This window comes from Crotalus tigris, unplaced genomic scaffold (assembly GCF_016545835.1).
Source record: "Crotalus tigris isolate CLP2741 ecotype Arizona unplaced genomic scaffold, ASM1654583v1 scf7180000017828.1554129, whole genome shotgun sequence".
Taxonomy (NCBI): Eukaryota; Metazoa; Chordata; class Lepidosauria; order Squamata; family Viperidae; genus Crotalus; species Crotalus tigris.
Window position 1 is genome coordinate 1,487,472 of NW_024096658.1, and position 19,103 is coordinate 1,506,574.

At 43.8% G+C, this 19,103-nt stretch overlaps 1 long non-coding RNA gene across 1 annotated transcript in view; it reads left to right on the forward strand.

The window, feature by feature from the left end:
• The window catches only part of LOC120307822, a 31,509-nt gene extending 22,973 nt beyond the window's left edge, over positions 1–8,536 (forward strand). Inside the window, exon 3 of the long non-coding RNA XR_005556661.1 lies at positions 8,462–8,536. This is a non-coding gene — a long non-coding RNA (uncharacterized LOC120307822). The remainder of the gene's footprint in view (positions 1–8,461) is intronic.
• The last annotated feature ends 10,567 nt before the right edge of the window (positions 8,537–19,103 follow it).

Genomic DNA, 19,103 nt, shown 5'->3' on the forward strand with positions numbered 1-19,103 from the left:
AGGATCTTAAGAGCGGAAAAGCAGGCCCAGTTCTTCTTAATAGCCCCCAGTAGAAACTCAGGAAATCACTTTTTAGAAATGCAGATGTGATAATCCTATTCAGAAAGGTTGGAGCCAGGAAGCTAGAAGCTGATGAGATTAGAAAGACAAAGACCCCTAAAATCTACATACCCCACCCAAACGCATGACCTTTAGGATATAATAGGATTAACCCACCACCATCAGAATACCAGAAAGGCACACTGAAGCTCAGGTCAAAGTTCATGCCACAGGAACAGGAAACAACCTCAAAAGCCCAAGAAGGTATAAAAACTCACCATTCCCAGCTACATGTGGTCAGCTGTCCTCTTCAATAAACTACAACCTTCTTTCTAAAGCAGTCTCCATTTTGTTTATTCCCAGCTTGGACTGGACCCGGATGAAGATTTTTTTTCTTTCAACACCATTGTTTTGTTTAGCAACCACAGCATTTTCTTAACAACTGTGGCATTCACTTTAAGACTACTGCATTCACCTAATGCCCCCTGCAAAAAAGGTGGGGAAATCAAATCAGTCACATGATGATCCACTTTGAAATTATCATGAGTTACGACTGTGATGAGCAGACTCCATTATGGTTGTAACTCAACTACCTATATCCATTTTAGTGGTGACTTCCAGGCATAAGCCTAGATCAGTAGAGCAAGAAATGAGGGATGCTTCCTTAGTAAAAAAAGCTCCGGGGCATTTCTTGCCTGTGGCAAAAGACAAGATATGTGAGAAGCTACAGCAGGGGTAGCTTTCATTGAGGTCCGCATCAGCATTGCGGTTGCCCTCGGGGGGCCAGGTGGTTGTGGCCAGGGTGGGTATGGCCTACTGGGTGGGTGTGGAGGGAGTGGGTGTGGCCTATTGGGGGCATGGCCAGCTCTACATTGTTCGCGTCAAGGATGCCTGTGGGGGCCTGGGCAGGAGTGGGGCAGATCTGAGGGTCTCTGGTTGAAGGCAGTGGGACCAGGGCAAGTGCCAAGGCATGGTCCACTGGAGGAGCCTCTCTGCCTGCTGAAACCCCTCCGCTGGAGCCCATCAATTCGGATATGTGAAGTAGGCGAGGGCCATTTGCTGGCCACTTCCAGGCGATGGTGCATTTCTTCATTCCTCACAAAGGGTGACACCTCCCCAGCATGCACCCAGGGGGTGGGGCCAACACAGCAGGGGCTGGTTCCTCGCTGTTTCCAGACAGCCTTGTGGAGCTAAGACTGAATGCATTTCAGCATAGATGGCCACCACAAAATTGTACATTGGTTCCCGGCCAGTCTCGACCAGGGCCAAGGCAGTGGGGGCCGTTCCCTCACTGTTTCCAGGATGGCTTCGCGGGTCACAAAACCACTTCGCGGGCCGTATCTGGCCCCCGGGCCTTGTGTTTGACATGTCTGAGCTACAGTATGTACTGAAAGCAACCAGTTTGGCCTGCACTGAAAATGTGGCAGTAGTGTCCTCCATTGCACCCGAGGGCAGAAGGTTTTAGCCACCAAGTTTAAGTGGATGCTGCACATTAGCTCCCGGCCATCCTCTTCACTGCCCTGAAGGCCTCAGCATTTGCTATCTAAAAAAAAAAAATCTCATAAAGATAGATTTCCTGGCTGGAGCTTGCCGCTGAAGCTGACAAGGCATTGTTTATACTCATAACAATCATAAGGAAGTTTGCGCATGTCTTGTTTAGACTTGGCACAGAATAGGCACCGCTGGTCTTTCCTGCATCCACATTGTTTGAAAGGATTGAATAACAAAGTTGGAAGGAACCTTGGAGGTCTTCTACTCCAACCCTCTGCTCAGGCAGGAAACCCAATACCTTTTCAGTCAAATGGTTGTCCAATCTTTTCTTAAAAACCTCCAGTGTTAGAGCACCTACAACTTCTGGAGGCAAGCAGTTCCACTAATTAATTGTTCTAATTTTCATTCTCCTTAGCTCTAGGTGGTTCTTCCTTGATTAGTTTCCATCCATTGCTTCTTGTCCTGCCTTCAGGTGCTTTAGAAAATAGGTTGACCCTCCCCTCTTCTTTGCAGCTGCCCCTTAGACACTGGCTCTACAGTAGTGGTTCTCAATCTTTTTATACCGGCGACCCTGGTCATAAGCACGCGGCGTGCATGCGCGGCGCCGCCTCCTGCGCTGCTCCCATGCATGGCGTGCATGCGTGGCACCGCCCCATGCGTGGTGTGCATGCGTGGCGGCGCCCCCTGCGCAGTGGCGCCCCCATGCGCCCCTCCTGCACGGCGCGCATGCACGGTGGCACTCCCTGCTCCGGCTGAAGAAAAAAATTGGCGGATCGCGTTGTTTGGCGACCCCTGTGAAATGGTCGTTCGATCCCCAATGGGGTCGCGACCCACAGGTTGAGAACCGCTGCTCTACAGGCAAGAGGGGAAATGCAAATCCTAGGTGTTTTGTTTGTCTGAGCTAATCTTGTCAGTTTGGCCTTGCCTATTGCTGTTGCTTATTTAGGGTTTTTGTCTGTTCTTTGTTTATGAATAGTGTGACCCAGTCTTTCTGAATGGATTACAAAATCTTCATTCCTAAACCTGCTGGTTTCTGCTTGAGGCTGTTTTCTTACAGCAAGAAGACTGGAGCTACTTTCTGCCTTTAAGAAGACGTCTCTTTTCTTCTCCTTCAGCCTCTTTTTAATATTAAGAATAAAGAATGTTTTATTCAGGGGAAGGGGGGTCTTCCTACACCCTAAAGGTGCTTTTCAAAAGGCAACTGGATTTTCTTAGCTTTTTTTTTTTTAAAAGACATTTCGCTTCTCATCCAAGAAGCTGAAAAAGCTTCAAGAGCTAAAGAAGCTTCTTGGGTGAGAAACAAAACATCTTTAAGGAAAAAACAAAGAAAGTCCAGTTACTTTTTGAAAAGCACCTTTGGGACCCCTTCTATGCCCATTTGGTCATCTGTACTCCACAGCCTCTGTCACCTGAAACTGACCTTCACCACTGTGGGAATAATCCAGAGAAAGAAATATTTTGGGGAATATTAAAAAGGCAGAATATATTTCCCCAAAAGAATAATGGAGAAGATCTTTAAAAAGGCAGAAACTTCTCCACACACCCCGCCCCCCAGCCTGACAACTCAGTAGAAACCAGCTTTTAGAAATAATAATAATGATGATGATGATGTTGGAAGGAACCTTGGAGGTCATCAAGTCCAACCCCCTGCTCAGGCAGGTAACCCTATACCGTTTTGGATAAATGGCTGTCCAGTTTCTTCTTTAAAACTTCCAGTGTTGGAGTATTCACTGCTTCTGGAGGCAGGTTGTTCCATTGGTTAATTGTTCTAACTGTCAGGAAGTTTCTCCTTAGTTCTAGGTTGCTTCTCTCTTTGGTTAGTTTCCACCCATTGCTTCTTGTCCTGCCTTCAGGCGCTTTGGAAAATAGCTTGACTGGATGTAATAATCCATTCAGGAAGATTGGAGCCCTCCAGCTAGAAGCTGAAGAGATCAGGAAGACAAAGACCCTTAAAATCTACATACCCCACCCAAGATAGGAGATAATAGGATTAACCCACCACCATCAGAATACCAGAAACGCACACTCAGACTCCAAACAAAAGCCCAAGAGGATATAAAAACTCACTCCCTACTACATGTGCTCACTTTTTTTTCCAGAGCCAGTGTCTGGCTCTCCTCTTTAATAAACTACAACCTTCTTTCTAAAGCAGTTGCCATGTTGTTTATTCCCGGCTTGGACTGGACCCTGATGAAGACTTTTCCCTCAACACCACTTTCTTTCTCCTTGCTAACCAAAAATGCCCAGTCTAGTCCTCCACAAGGCCATATGAGGCTTCCTTCTGTAATTGAATGTGTGAATGGCCTTGCAGGATGAGGGGGAGAGAAGCTGCTTAGGAAATGATCAGATAAGAAAGGAAGGGAGCCCCTTATGAATTAACAGTCAGAGGAAGAAATTAGGAAAGACCTGCCCTAATCAGTTTAAAAGTAGCAGTGGGAGGTTTGTATTTTTAGACTTAAACAAGTCTGTTAATGTAGCCTTACAATAATATAGAATTAGCTCCTCTAATTACGTTTCCTGTGTGGTTGACTTGATAAGGCTGACGTCAATCTTGCAATTCTCAAATTTGGTCAATTCTTATTTTCATTTGGGTTTCTTGACTTATAAAAATAGGTCAACAAAAAGTCACCAGCACAACTGTTGATTGGCTAATATTTGAGAGGTAGATTACCATCAGCTGGTATTTTATGAAATGTACAAGATGACCAAAGAAATGTTTATAAAACACTGAAAGAAGCAAGTTGGAATGTGAAAACACACGCAAGTTTCAGACAACCATCACATTCCTAGATCTTAATCCATATATTTGTGGAAGGAACAGTTTATAGAAAGATTCAAATGGATCTAAAGAAATGGGGGGGGACGTATCTCTGATCAAATGCCGTGAAGAAATTATACACTGGTGCAAAAATAAGAAATATATATATATATTTATATGGATTTAGATATGGCATCAAGAGATAGAGTTCTTTGGAAACCAATATGTGAATTTTCTAATTCTTGATTAAAAAAGAAACTTATACTTCTTGGGAATACACTGAAATCGAAACATAGATAGAAAGAGACAGTTTGTTAAGACTACGTAAGTGGTTCTTTATATTTGTTGTAAACATGGAATAGGGCAGTAAACTTAGATATCTAGTTTGTGCTGCTTTTTTTATGTTTCTTGTGAGGCAACAAAATGTAAGAGAATGACGTTTCCACTTACTTAAAAGCAGCCAAAGGTAAACCTGGAGCTGAAGTGGAAGAATAAAGATATACAAGTAGCTCTCAACTTACAAACATTCATTTAGTGACCATTCAGAGTTACAAACAGTAGTGAAAAAAGTGCCATTTGACTGATTTTCACACTTATGACAAGTTGCAGTATCTCTGTGGTCACATGATCAAAATTGAGACACTTGGCAACTGGCAAGTATGTCAGGTCACGAAAGGGGATCACGTGACCCAGACAGTTGCAGTGTCTGGGTCACGTGATCCCCTTTTGTGACCTGACAAGCAAAATCAACGGAGGAAGCAAGATTCCCTTAACAACCATGTTACTAACTTAACAACGGCAATGATTCACTTACCAACTGTGAAAGGTCTTAAAATGGGGCAAAACTCACTTAATAACTGTCTTGTTTAGCAACCAAAATTCGGGGTTCAATTGTGATCATCACTGAAGGACTACTTGTACTGTATGCCTTAGTTAGAATTTGTCATTTCAGGCTCATAGGAGTAATTCTGGAAACATCTGGCAATCTTTTTTTTTTTTTTAAAGTACTTAATACCTCCTTCTTTTTTCTGCCTCTCACAAGGCCCCCTCTAAGGCACAATTATAACAGGATATAAATACTAAAGCTCCCGGAAAATATTTATGGAGAGGCCTCTTTGTGAAGAACGCAAGGCATAGCATAATAATGTGAGGTCTTGATCTCCTTCGGATGTGATTCAAAAGGAGACACATTAATTGCCCAGCTGTTCCACAGCAGTTTTGTAAACTGCTACCTTACTTCTGAAATCTTCTTCGTTGGGGGTCTGCGATGGCTTTTCAGGATCTATCTTTTCAGGTCTGAGTAAAAAACTGGCTCATCAAAATCAAAAGAGGATATGAGGCTACAATCTAAAATAGACCCTAAAAGAGGTCAAAGATGTCACCCAACTTCCCACAAAGGCTGATCGTATCCAGTTTCTTATATCAGGGCTTGGTTGTCTCTTATTCCAGTGACCAGGGAGATGCTGCAAATATTTAGGGTTCAGGCACTCCAGTTCCAATTTTATATTTCAGTGTATCCCCCAAAACTGACACAATTTCCACATGGTGCAAAGTTAAACATAGCACATTTCTGCAAATTTGAATACCTGCTTATACAGATGGTCCTTGAGAATAGAATAGAGTAGAGTAGAGTAGAACAGAACAGAACAGAACAGAACAGAACAGAATAGAATAGAATAGAATAGAATAGAATAGAATAGAATAGAATATCTATGGCATTTGATGGTGAGTCAATATCCTAATAAAGGCTGGTAGGACAAGTTGTCACGTATAAACAGCCCTCAAACTTCACTCCCCCATGCACTGATGATGTTATCAAGCCAGTTTCGTTGACCACCAGAAGCCATTGCGACTGACAGTGTCCTATTTGAGTCTCATCTGATATAAATACCCAGATGTTATTCTTTCGGATTGAAACCTTTCAACTCTACTGGGAATTGAACTCATAGAGCTTTAGGAACTTTAGATGATTATATTGTGTGCATTAGCTTTGGAGCTACACAGGAAGAATTTACCTGGATTGTATATACAGTTCACCTTCTAAGTGTCTACTGAGATTCTCAGTCATTCAAGTCATGGTTGTCCCAAAGGTGCTTTTTCAGGAGGCAACTGGACTTTCTTGTTTTTCTTTGAAGACGCTTTGCATCTCATCCAAGAAGCTTCTTCAGTTCTGACTAGAAGGTGGAGAATGGAAGGATTTATATTGCTTGCAAATGACCAGCTGTCTGCAAGGAATATAAATCCATTCCCCACCATCTAGTCCAGGGGTGTCATACTCAATTTCAATGAGGACCACATCAGCATTGTGGTTAACCTCAGGGGGCCGGGTGGGTGTGGCCAGGGTAGGTGTGGCCTACTGGGTGGGTGTGGATGGAGTGGGTGTGGCCTACTGGGTGGGCATGGCCAGCTCTACATCATTCGCGTCAAGGGTGCCTGTGGGGGCCTGGGCAGGAGTGGGACAGATCTGAGGGTCTCTGGCAGAAGGGGGTGGGACCGGGGCAAGTGCCAAGGCATGATCCACTGGAGGAGCCTCACTGTTCCTCTCAGGCCATGAGGGGAGGGGGGGCTTATGGAGCTAAGACTGAATGTGTTTCAGCATAGATGGCCACCACAATATTGTACATTGGCTCCCGGCCGGCCTGGGCCAGGGCCAAGGCAGAGGGGGGCATTCCCTCACTGTTTCCAGGATGGCTTCGCAGGCCACATGAAACCACTTCGCGGGCCGCATCCGGCCTCCGGGCCTTGTGTTTGACATGTCTGATCTAGTCAGAGTTGAAGAAGCTTCTTGGATGAGAAGTGAAACATCTTCAAAGAAAAACAAGAAAGTCCAGTTGCCTCCTGAAAAAAAAAAGCACCTTTGGAAATCCACCTTCTACCTTCTGAGCAGTGAAAATTTTATTTCTTTTATTTTTTTTATTCCTACACCAAATCTGGAGACCCACCCATATCACTCAGAGAGCGAAATACAGGTGCTATGGGTAAAGCAGAATTTTGAAGGATTTTGCACTCATTGTTTTTAGTCATTGTATGTATTGGAAATGATGTTTTCAGCCACGCTGAGCACCAGAAAACACCAGGTGGTCAGTTAAAATAGAGAAATGTCTCCACCCCAAGAGTTATGTACAGGTAATCCTTGACTTATGACTTACTACCGCAATTGAGCCCAAAACTTTTGTTGCCAAACAAGACAGTTTATAAAGTGAATTCTGCCCAATTTTACAACCTTTCTTGGCACAGTTGTTAAGTGAACCATTGCAGTTATTAAGTTAGTGAAACAGTTGCTAAGGGACATTGTTTCCCCCCCTTGACTTTGCTTGTCAGAACGTTGCAAAACATGATCATGTGACCCTGGGATACTGCAACCGACATAAATACATGCCATTTGCTGAGAAAAGATGTATGGGAACGTTTCAAGGATATTCTAACCCAGTGGTCTTCAAACTTGGCCCTTTTATGACTTGTGGACTTCAACTCCCAGAATACATGCCAGTCCAAATGTTGATCCCATGACCGTGGGGATGCTGCAGGGATCGTAAGTGTGAAAAACAGTTATGTCACTTTTTTCATTGAAGTTGTAACTTCCAATGGTCACTAAATGAATTGTTATAAGTCGAGGACTACAGTATCTGTACAGGGGTAGGCAACCTTGGCTCTTTTATGATTCGTGGACTTCAACTCCCAGAATTCCTGAGCCAGCCATGCTGAGGGATAAGGGAGAGGTTCCAAGCTGAGCCATGCTGGCTCAGGAATTCTGGGAGTTGAAGTCCACAAGTCATGAAGAGGCCAAAGTTTCCCCCATGCTGGCTCAGGAATTCTGGGAGTTGAAGTCCACGAGTCATAAAAGAACCAAGGTTGCCTACCCTTGATATAGGGGGATGAATAAGGTACATCAGGATCCCTTTTCCCCTGAGAGCTTAAGGAGATGTGCATTGTATATGTACCATTCTGATAGTTACCAAGTCAGGCCACGAAACGTTCAAAGGAAGAAAAGCAAATTGAGATAGCAGCAAGAACTCCCCAGTCCCGTTTTGAACTAGATATATCCTCCACTATCGCAACTGTAAAATGTGAGTTGACTTTTTCACCGTTTCATCTACGGCAGTGGTTCTCAACCTTTTTAATGCCGTGACCCCCAACTGGTCGTAAGTCGAGGACTACTCAACCGGTCGTAAGTCGAGGACTACTCAACTGGTGCAGCACCGTTTGCAGAATGGGACTTTTGGCGGGCTCAGCAGGGCAGAGACAGCCTGGACAATCCTATTGGCTTTTGAAAGCCAATAGAATTAGACTCTATTCAAGAGAGTCTATTCTATTGGCTTTCAAAAGCCAATAGAATAAAAGGGAGGAGCACAGCTAAGGAAAAGGGGGAAAAATGGCAGACTGCGTTGTTTGGCGACCCCCGTGAAATGGTCATTTGACCCCAAATGGGATCCTGACCCACAGGTTGAGAACCACTGATCTACGGCTTCTGTTTCCCAGATTTGACCATTTGAGGAAGAGGAGAGACTTCCAGCTCTGCTATTTATTGGTCTCCCAAATCTTGGCTTGACTTCAACGTTTCCCTGTAATTTCCACTTCTTGATGTTTGTCTCAGCTGAAATTTCCGGCTAAAAGCATCAGATTTTTTTTTTAAAGATTGACAAGGGTGAATTATTTTCATTATTAAATGGTCTGAGAGCAAAGAAGCCAACAGGGAAGATGCATTTTGAAATTTACTCAGCATGATCCTTTGGTAGGTTAGCTTGGAAAAGCTAATTATTTCCTAGGCTCAGCAAGAAGGCTCAGCATAATATTTTGAGACATGGAGCTGAGGTAACATAAGGCCACTATGATATAATCAAGGGCAATATTGGAGTTTTCAGTCTTCTGGTGCCATGTAAACACCAACTGAGGAAAGACTAGAAAATGGATGTACTTAGGTGAACATCTTTTTCATAATTCTGACTCTAATGCAATATGTCACATGGAGATGGTGGTAGTTCCTGTCAGTCTTCATTGCTAACCCTGGGGGTGGGGTTTTTCATAGTTGGGTCTACTGGCCCAAATAAGAATGAATAAGCTATAACAATGATGGCGAACCTTTTAGAGACCGAGTGCCCAAAAACCAGCTCCTCCCCATCCCACCTGCTCCATTCACATCCCACCCCTCCCAGCATCATCTAACTCTAAAAGCAAAAGGGAAAAAGATGGCTACATTTCCATCTGTTGTCAATGCAAAAACATCCGATGTTAGCAGCATTGACATCATTATACTGACCCGAATTCAAAAGTGTTATATTTCAAATCCAGTCAGATAGTTAACTCAAAAGAAACGATCTTATAACAAACAAATATATTTTAATGAGAAAGATTACTTGCGTTCACGTTGAGATTGGTGCTGCTGGAAATACATATTTGTTCATCTTTCAGACCTTTTCCTTAGGTAAGAAGATTTTGCTCTTTACACCATCTTTATGTTTATAGGGAGACCTTCTATGGTCCATGCTTCTTACAGACAAAGAGATTCCCAAAAGGCTTGTGTCCAGGAAGTCTCCCCAAGACCTTTGGAACTCCTCCCACTGACCCATCCACATACCTAGCATTTAACCCAATAACTGCCAGGCCTTCCAACATAGAGCTGGGCTATAGAGCTATATGGGTCATAGAGCTCTATGGGCCAGAACACTCCCCGCTTGGAAATTTATATTTCCACTATTAAAATAGTAAAAACGTAGCATCAAGGCATGCAATACTCATTGTGGTTAACTTGTGACTAACTAGGTAAAAACTTGGTATCAAACATGCATAATTATAAGGTAAACATAAAACATGCACAATTATGAAAAGGCAAGTGTTACATCAAACAATGCATAAGAAAATACATAATTTGAGGTTTAATCTTCTGGTTCAGTCTTCATCGGCGATGGACCGGTTCGGTGATCAGCCTGGTACAAGTGTCTTTGAGTCACGACCTGACTCATGTGGCTTCATGATCTGGATCTCAGCTGGGTAAACTAGTTCGTCAAGTGGGTGGGCCCGGTGCGCAGGGACCGTGGGCCAATAGTTCTGGTATGCAGTCTTGTCTCCCAACGAGACAAGGTCTTCTTCCTGTGAAGGAAACTGGAACCAAATCTGGAACAGAAAAAACTGGAACCTAAGCTTCTCGGGGATGAGGGGAACTGGATTCACAGGATACTCAGGAACTGAAAAACCTGGAAAGACATAAACAGCTGGATCTGGAAACTCAGGAACAGCTGGGGCTGAAGAATCAAGATCAGGAACATCAGGAAACTCAGGAACAGCCGGAGCTGAAGAATCAGGAACAACAGCTGGGACAGAAGGGTCAGGAACAGCTGGAACTGAAGAGGTTCAATTGTCTAAGCTGGTCTTCCTTAGCAACAGGACTCGGTCAGTGATTAGTCTGGTGTAGAGCTAGTTGCTTGTCGTGATTCCATAGGCAGCATCTTAGGTTCTAGGTGTAAGGCTGCTGGGTGCCTGTCGCTGTAGCACAGGTGGCATTTCACATTAGCTGTGCAGTCCTTGGCTATGTGGTCCATAGAGTCACAGCATTTGAAACATATCCTATTCTCTTTGAGTAGGGTCTTTCGGTCATCTAGGGATTTCTTCCTAAATTCTCTGCAATCATTTAGAGAGTGAGAGAACTTGTGTATCGGGCAAGTTAGGCCTTTGGTAGTTGGATGAGGGTTCGAAAGAGCGCTTCTTGGTGTTTGTTCGTCTGGAGACTTCTTTGGGGAAGGCGTGATGTCAGTTTTATACACCAAAGGTATGGTTCTGTCCGTAGCTTGGGAAGAACTTTGGTTGGGGCCGAAGTTGTCATTTGTTGGCTCGAAGTTGCTGGCATTATGACGTAGTTTTGCTTGGTCAGTCACAAATTCAGCGAGTACAGCGAAGGCGGGCGGTGCGTTAGGGTCTTGGTTCCTGTGGGTTTCTGATATTTTGGCCCATTCATCCCTTGACTGCTTTGGTAGTTTTCTAACTATGATCCTTTGCTTCTCGAACTGATCGAGGCAGGTAAGTTTCGGCATGTTGGGTTGCTCGCGAACTGAATGTAGCATCGAGAGCGTGTCTGCGAATTCCAACATCTGGGTGTGATCATTGATATTGATGTTAGGGAAGGTGTAAATGCAATCTAAGAGCGACTTTTCTGTCAGTTCATGTCCGCCATACCGCTCGTCGAGCCTTTCCCAAGCTTTGAGAAGGGCGGTAGCTGGGTTGCCCAGGTGAGCTAGTTGAGTGTTCTCTACTAATCGCGTGGAAGCCGGTCCCAGCCATGTTTTCATATGTCCGAGCGTTTCGCTCGATGTTATAGCTTCATCTTGGATGGCGGTTTGAAACGTGAGCTTCCACAATACGTAGTCCTTTCCCGGTTTATCGGGGAATTTATGTACACCCTTGGATGCCAGATCTAGTTTGCTTCTGTAAAGTCTCATAGGGGTGTAACCAGGTGGCGATGGTACTTCGTTTCCAGGTGTAGGGGCGCGTGCCATGTTTGGCTGGTAATTTCCTTCAGCATATTGGTGGCTGGGGGTATTCTGCCATGTCACGTGCAAAGGACCTTGTTGGCTTGGTCGGAACTCTGCTGCACTGGCGCTGAGCTGAGGGAGCCCAGGCTCCTGCTTGCTTACGTGTTGGAAGATCTGTGTTCCTGGTGGAGTGTAGCTAGCTCCCTGGTAGGGTGTCAGAGCTGATACTCGAGGCTGTCCTCTGTACTCAGGAATGGTGGTAGTTCCTTGGGGTGCTGCCTCCTGTTGGTGCAGCAGGGACTCTAGTGACTTTAGTGTGGCTTTAACTCTTTCAACCTCGTCCCTGAGCGTCGGCTGGTTCTGCTGTAGGGTCGTTGGTGGTACAGGTGGATCCATCCAATTGCCATTAGTGGTATGGTTTGGTGGGTTCTGTGGGGTAATAACGGTGGGAAGATCTTGTGGCACTCCCCGCTGTGCAGTTGTTGCCGTTGCTGGTAATCCCATCAGGTTCGATGTGGCGACAACGGCGGGAGGATCTCGTGACCTAGGTGTCGTGACATCAACTCTGCAGTTGACCAGCGAATCAGGTCGTTGAGATTCCTCTGTTCGTCTACTCGGTCTTGGGGGGCTTGTGGCTGGCTGTGGTGCTCTCATCTGTGCATTCTGGAATGTGCTTTGGTTGTCCACATAGGTCTGTACGCGGCTACGACGCTCTTCGTTTTCCAGTTGTTGTCGGTCTGGCAAGAAAGTGGTGTACTGGAGTATTTTCTGAAGGCCTTCCGCTCTAGCCATTTTGTCTGCCATAATTTTTTGGCATTGAGTAAGTTCAAGTTCGTTTTGGGCGTCCTTTCTTTTGGCTGCTATAGCCTTTAGCTTGGCCTCTATTTCAGCTTCCTCAAGTTCTATGGCTGACAACTCCTTCTTTTTCTGCCTCTCCTCTTGTGCCACACGAAAGACAGCTTCAGTGGCTTTAGCATCTAAGATTATTTGCTCTTCTTGTGAAATTCTGGATGCTCGGCTGCGGCGGGAGGATGCCTTCGAAAGGCGGGAGGCGTCTGTGACATGTGATTGTTGGGACACGCTAGAGTGTGCCCTGGACATGTGGCGGAAGGATGAGGCCTTTCCAGAAACCTGAGATGGATCTGCGTGCGATCGTTGGGATGGTGCATGTGAAAAGCATGAAACTTCGGACTCGGCTCTGTCAACCGGACTGCCTCTGTGGTGAGGCTCGGGCTGTGGGAAACCCTGTGAGCTTTCTAGAAACTTCTTGCGTTCCTCGTTTAATAGCTGGAGGCTTTGCATCTCGCTGTCGACACTTGGGTCTCTTAATTGGTCTTGAACGTCCTTGAGTTGCTGTTCAGAGTCCATCCATTGCACATAGGCGTCTTCCTTATCTCCTTCCACTGCGTGTGCCCATTCTGGGGAGAGTTCCTCCTTCTGTTCGTGGTAGAGTTTGTATAATCTCTTCCAGCTTCTTTCATGGCGCCTGTGGATGGTGTGCCATTTCTCCATCAGATGTGAGTGCATGGCTTCTGTGAGCTTTCTGCATTGTCTAAGATCGTATTGACCCTGAGACGTTTTGGGCTTTGTTGAGGCTTGAGTTTCAGCCTCTGCATACTGGTCAATGTTGGCTGTGTGCAGAATCTCTCCTGGACTGACTGGTTGGGGTGTTTCAACTAGGCTAGTTAATTGAGCCCCTTTGTCCAAATCAGTAAGACACTCCTCCATGGTTAGGGTAGGTTCCGTGTCCTTCTCAGCTATTTTGAAGAGAATTTGAAGAACTTATCTCTTTGACCACTAGGGGTCGCTACTTGTAGATCAGCTTCTGAGGTGCTGTCTGTGGGTGGATAATGCCACTGGGTGCGTTCTCTTGTGTTTGTGGGTACTTCAGTGCAGTTCACCCCTTCACCACTAGGGGTCGCTTGCTGTGGGTCAGCTACCAGGGTGCTCTGGCTTCGAGGTTCACCCTTTGTCCACTAGAGGGGCTTCTCTGGGTGCGGTTAAAGGCTTGCGTGTAGAGCTTCCTTTAACCACTAGGGGGCGTCTGGAGAAAGGCTAGCCAAATTCTTCCTATTACCACGTTACTGCTAGTGAGCCACTGAGTTGCAGGCCGGAACTCCGGGTCATCAGCTGTGATAATGAGCGAAGGCAATTGGCTCTTGCTTCCTATCTCTCAAGCTGGAACAGCTTAGCCTTCAGCTTGAGTGAGTGAGTGAATGCTTCTGATAAGATCACTCTGTGCCCTCTGTGGGGTGTTGGTAGCTTGGGATAACTTTAAGTAGCTTGTACTTTAACTAACAGATTTGCTCTGTTGTGTGCTGAATTAATTGTGGCTGTTGTGACTCAGCTGGAAAAAAAAATTGCATGACCACCAGGGGGTGCTTCTGTGATACCTAGGGCTGTCACTATGGCAACAGATGAGTTTATTGAAAGGCAATAAACCTTGCTTTGTTTGAACTTTAGAGGCAGTCATTAAACAGTTCTTTGTTTCAGGCTGCGTGATTCACTGGCAAAGAGGGGAAGGGGAAAAGCCCAAGCTCCTTTTGGTGTTAAAATTCAAACTTTTCATGCAAGAAACAAAGTAATTTTGAATCAGATACAAGGCACTTTTCATTTTGAAAGTTAGCTAGCAAGTGAATTAGCATAACAAAACTTCTGAATCACTCCTTGAGAGCTGTCTTTACACAGACACGGCTTTGCTTTGCAGGCTCTTACAAGCATCAAGAGAATCTTTACTTGCTTGAAGGTTTATGCAGAGAAAAGGCTGACCAATTTGATTCTCTTTCTTCAAACTGTTGCAGCTTTGAGAGGAGAATTAATCTTTGCAAATTTACTATTTGCTTTCAAAAGATGGCACAAATTATGAAAAAATCTTCTTACTATACTGACCCAAATTCAAAAGTGTTATATTTCAAATCCAGTCAGATAGTTAACTCAAAAGAAACGATCTTATAACAAACAAATATATTTTAATGAGAAAGATTACTTGCGTTCACGTTGAGATTGGTGCTGCTGGGAATACATGTTTGTTCATCTTTCAGATCCTTTCCTTAGGTAAGAAGATTTTGCTCTTTATACCATCTTATAGGGAGACCTTCCATGGCCCATGCTTCTTACAGACTAAGAGATTCCCATGTGGCTTGTGTTCAGGAAGTCTCCCCAAGACCTTTGGAACTCCTCCCACTGACCCATCCACATACCTAGCATTTAACCCAATAACTGCCAGGCCTTCCAACATAGAGCTGGGCTATAGAGCTATATGGGTCATAGAGCTCTATGGGCCAGAACAATCATTGTTAGAAGAAAATTCTGGTTTGTTTTACGTAAGGTTCAAAGAACACAAGACAACTGCATTTTGAATAGGGATTAAGCTATCTGAGACAGTTTGTGTGTTTGCTGTGGTCTGGTGGGTATGCTAAGGAAGCAGAAGACTTCGGCTTTGTGCCACCCACACCTGAGAAACCTGTATACTATTTCTGCAACCTGTTCTACTTACAAAGAAGGTGGTGCTTTTGAGTATGCCCATTGTATTTCAAGAGCAAAAAGTCGTAGGCAGGGTTTTGTTGAAGGAAAAGTCTTCACCATGGTTCAGTCCAAGCCGGGAATAAACAACATGGTGACTGCTTTAGAAAGAAGGTTGCAGTTTATTGGAGAGGAGAGCCAGACAGGAAGATGGCTCTGGAAGAAAAGAGAGCGAGCACATGTAGGGAGTGGGTTTTTATACCCTCTGGGGCTCTTGAGGTTGTTTCCTGTTCCTGTTTGAGGCTTTGTATTTTCTGTGTCATGTATTTTGACCTGTGTCCCTTTGGCATCTGTGGGTTAATCCTATTATGTCCTGTCTTAGAGTTTGGGTGGGGTGTGTAGATTTTAGGTGTCTTTGTTTTCTTAATCTTCTAGCTGGGGGCCTCCAACCTTCCTGGATTATTTACATCTGCATTTCTACAGAGCTGGTTTCTGCTTGGGGAAGGGAGAATTGGGGCTATCAAGAAAACTGGGCATGCTTTTCTGCCTCTTTAAGATCCTTTGAGGAAATATATTTTTCTGCCCTTTTAATATTTCCTTCTCTGGGAGGCTGACTTCCCCCAGTTTCAATAATTGATAATTAAAGAATTATTTTCCAGAACAAAAACAGCATCCCTGGGTCCTCATTTGCACTTTTAAAACACTCGTTGGGCCCCATCTGATGGGAAAAGAACAGACCCAGCTCAACATGATAAAATGATAGGGTTGTTTTAGCTGAAATTATGGCAACAAGATATAATCCAGGAGAGAGCAGATGCTCTCTTTTTTTTTTATCCTGTCCTAATGCCACTTCGTTTCAGGGATTGCCTCATACATATATTTAGAACTCCTGCCTTAAATTATTTGCATAATTCTTAGGATAAGACTGCACAAGTTCTGTAGAATGGCAAGGATCCAGTGGCCATCTTTAATCCTGTCCTTGGCAGAGTGGTGCCGCTGTCATCCTTGCAATTGTCATTAAGTTAGAAAAAAACAACAGGAAGCCAAGGTTATTATGAATATTTGCCAGCGCTGGAATGCAGTCCATTCTGTGGGAGGAAATATAGGAGATCTGTTTCATATGCCAGTAATGTTGCATAGAGTGTAAAGGATAGGAAATGGAACATAACACTTCTATAATGGCTAGGGAACCCTGGAAAATTGCATCCTACTAGAAATAATGAGAAATAAGGGGCTTATTTGCACATTATATAAGTGACAGAAAATAATATTAAAGGAGCTCCAAATGCAATATTCTGGTAGTGTACAGCAATGACTTCGAAATACTGTAAAACAAAAATTTCCCATAGCTGAGAATATATGCAGCTCAGAGTTGAACTGTGGATCATTGGTGCTCTCTGAGCTTGGTTGTTTGCTTGCAAACCTTTCATTACTTCACTAGGTAACATAATCAGTGTGAGTGAATGTGCAGTTTGCTCTTTGTTTATACAGTAGCTCTTCCTACCAGTGTTAGTGGGGTGTGGTTTTCTCCTTGGTGGTTCCTTGATAAGAGTGTTGTTTTTTGCTTGTTTGTCTGGTGTTAACCTACTACAATAAATGGGAGCTATGAAAAGGATAACACTACCATACATCAAACCATCTCAGAACTACCATCTACCAAACTACCATCAGACTATTACAGCTGCACAGCATCATCGTAACACGCAAACCAACTACAGATAGTCCATGACTTACAACAGTTCAATTAACAGTTCAATTAAAGAGCCGAGGTGGCGCAGCAGTTAGAGTGCAGTACTGCAGGCCACTTTAGCTGACTGTGTTCAGCAGGTCAGCGGTTCAAATCTCACCGGCTCAAGGTTGACTCAGCCTTCCATCCTTCCGGGGTAGGTAAAATGAGGACCCAGATTGTTGGGGGCAATGTAAATATATATATACATTGCTTACTGGTGTACACCGCTTAGAGAGTGCTTGCACTTAAAGCGGTATATAAGTCTCATAAATAAATAAATAAATAAATAAATAAATAAATAAATAAATAAAACGACTGTTTGAAGTTGCAATGGCACTGAAAAAAAGTGTCCCATGACCGTTTTTCACACTTACAACTGCACGGTCATGTGATCAGAATTCAGACACTTGTCAACTGACTCATATTTATGATGATTGCTGTGTTCCGGGGTCACCTTTTACAACTTTCTGACAAATAAAGTCAATGGGGAAGCCAGATTCATTTCACAACCATGTTACTAACTTAACTGCAGTGATTTGCTTAACGACTATGGCAAGAAAGATTATAAAAGGGAGCAAAACTCACTGAATAACTGTCTTGCTTAACGACAGACATTATGGGTTCTATGATGGTCATAATTTGAGGACTACCTGTAAAAACCTCCATGACATCTTAAGTAAATCAAAAGGCCCAGGAAGCCAGGAAGAAAAAACAGGAGTCATCCACAACATATTGTAAATGTAAGGACTGTAACAGCCGAAAGAGCAAGAGAAAGAATTTTTCTCAAACACAGGGAAAAAAGCCTGGCCTCTGGAACAGGAATTCTGCATCTTTTAAGTACAGTAACTGGTTCTGTGACCTGAATAATTCTGAAAACTGACATTATGACTTAAAACACTGAGGGATTGTATCGTCTCTTCCCCATGTCAACCCTATGAAGTAGGAGGAAGGGAAGCTGGCATTTTTCTCCTAGTTATGTCCCATTTTTGCAGTACAGACAGGTTCTGTGGTTTTATAGGAAGGTGCAAAGAAGGAAGAAGATTTGAGATGGCAACAAGATGGTGACACAACACCCTAACCATGTCACGTTGGGGGGGAAAAAAACTAGAAAAAATGGCTCCCAATAACTTAAAATGAAAGAAAGCAGTGCGGCTTGCATGCTACACTAATAATAATAAATAATAATAATAATAATAATAATAATAATAATAATAATACTACAACTGGAGCACCACCTGAACACCATTGGCATTGACAAATTCGCTATTAGTCAATTGCAAAAGGCAGCCTTACTAGGAACTGCTTCCATCCTGCGACGATATCTGTAATACCATCAAACATCTGCCTATCCCAGGTCCTGGGTAAGGACTCGATAGGTAGACAAAATGCCAAATCCAGTCTGAACATCTGGCTGACTGTGCGATGATCCATAATAATAATCATAATCATAATCACAATCATTTTTCCTAGTTGCAAGTAAATCAGTTCAAAATCAGAAGGAAAATGACTCAACTTTATGACCAGCAACAGTGGTCATAAGAAAGGCAGAATCCGGGAACAAGGCAGAGCTGTTTTCGAAACAGAACATAAACTTATGCAGAAATGCCCTTCAGAGCTACAGCCTTTTGCACACAAAAAGATAATTCAAAGAAATTTTAGCCACATCTTATTTTTCGTGACCTAGTTTTCGATGTCTAGAATTTTCCACTGGGGCCGTTCAATAAGAGTGAAGTTGTTCTGCCAGAAAAAAAATACAGTACACTGTGCGATGCAATTTGCAAGCATAGCTCACTTTTATGCCCTAGTCTAATTTTTTAGTGCTATATAACGAATTTAGAGCATGTGGTTCATGTTTAAAACATGGTAATAGTTTCCCCATATTACTATGATGTTATTTGTCATGATTCTTGGGCTTTTTTCATGGAGGGAACATCAGCAAATTTGGCCTTTTTTTCCAAAATGTAGACTTTTGGAGAGCCAGTTCAGTTAGGTTAAGGAACAAGGCTACAAACCAGGAGCCTGTGAGTTCTAGTCCTGCCTGAGATATGAAAGCCAGCTGGATGACTTGAAGTCAATCACGAGGAAATTGTGAGTTTTTAAGTCCTGCCTTAGACATGAAAGCTGTCTTGGTGACTTGAAGTCAATCACCAGGAGACTGTAA